This window comes from Aplysia californica, unplaced genomic scaffold, assembly GCF_000002075.1.
Source record: "Aplysia californica isolate F4 #8 unplaced genomic scaffold, AplCal3.0 scaffold01141, whole genome shotgun sequence".
NCBI lineage: Eukaryota > Metazoa > Mollusca > Gastropoda > Aplysiida > Aplysiidae > Aplysia > Aplysia californica.
In genome coordinates, this window is record NW_004798411.1 from 70,336 (window position 1) to 71,919 (window position 1,584).

Genomic DNA, 1,584 nt, shown 5'->3' on the forward strand with positions numbered 1-1,584 from the left:
ATTATTATTATTATCATTATGTGTGCCTTTTTCTCAGATCGTTTATGTGTTTTAAAGTGTTTGACTGATAAACCTAGCATCCTATCAGGCAATAGTACATCACTAGCAAGGCAGCGACTTGATAGAGGAAAACCGCAAAGTTCCAATATTAAAGTTAGAAAGATCTTGTCTTGGGATTTGTTTGTAGGTTTCTTGGAGGGGAGAAAGCGAAAGAAGGTCCTGGGAATGAATTGCGGGGATTGGGGGGTGGGTGGGGGGTAACAGACAACAGTATTCTATGATATGATAAATAAAGAATAGCCAAGTCACTCTCACTTGTTCTAAACTTTCTTGGAATTTATACAGCAAAGTAACATTCTCCAAACTGTTATACTGTTTGACATTACATTTTTTTTTTTTTTTTTATTTTTTTTTTTTTTTTTTTTTTGCCCACTCTGTTTGCCCCTTAACTATAATAAATGAATAAATGTAGGTGTTGATATCATAATAACATTAACCATTTTAACTATGATAATGTAACAGTGGCAGCGAATCCCTGGGTCTACAATGCTGTGTTCACTTAAGGCCTTCAAAACTATCGGAAATTTCCTCAGTCTTAAGACTAGATTTAATGTCAACTTTTGATGTTAAAATATTATCTTCTTTTAAAAACATTTAAGCAAAGGGATATTCTTTGTAATTCATATTCTCTAATTTAGCACTAAATAGGTTACGTGGTTATACACAGATAATTGCAAATACCAGTTACGTGGTTATACACAGATAATTGCAAATACCAGAACAACGCATCATATTTAAACAAAAACATAACACTCAAAAAAAAAGAAGAAGAAAAACTCGCTGAGTTAGTGAGACTGAAATAAAATTTTGTTTGCTATTTTTGTTTGTTTTATTTGTTTTTTGTTTTGGCCTCAATCGCAATCTGTTGTGAGCACAATCAATCATGAAAAATAAATCAAAACAACATTAATTTCTTTTCATAGCTGTTTTGGTGGGGGGTTTTCATTTTGTTCGTAATTTGTTAACTCCTTCATTATTTATCATCAGCGATAACTTTTAATTTACCGTAGCTCAGTTGTTTAAAGAATTGGAAACTGTTTATTCTTTGCTTGTTTTATGTTTCTATCAAAATAACCTTATAGATTTGATCAGTTGTTGTTTCTAGCTACTGGGCCTCACTGACATTTCTGCATGAAAAGCATGATACAAACAGCAATAATCTGTTGTTTCTCTCTCTCACAAAAGCACGCAACTCTCAATTCCTCCCTTTTATAGATTTTGTTACCTATGTAGTTAGCTAAAGAGAAGATTCTCAGTAACACCCACGTTTTTCATGAGCAATGAGTATATGGAATGCCATACTTTTATATTTTTAGCTTTGACGTCACAATCATATTTTTGTTGACTTTTCCCCTCAACACACTCGCCCACTTTTCCAACATCCCCCATCCTTTTTTTTAAATTTTTTTGTTTTTAAAGCTTCAGCCACAACTAACAGCAATCTGCCACCACAACCCACAGCCACCCACCCCTCACTACCCCATACTACCCACCACTACCCACCCTCTTCCCACCACCACCCAC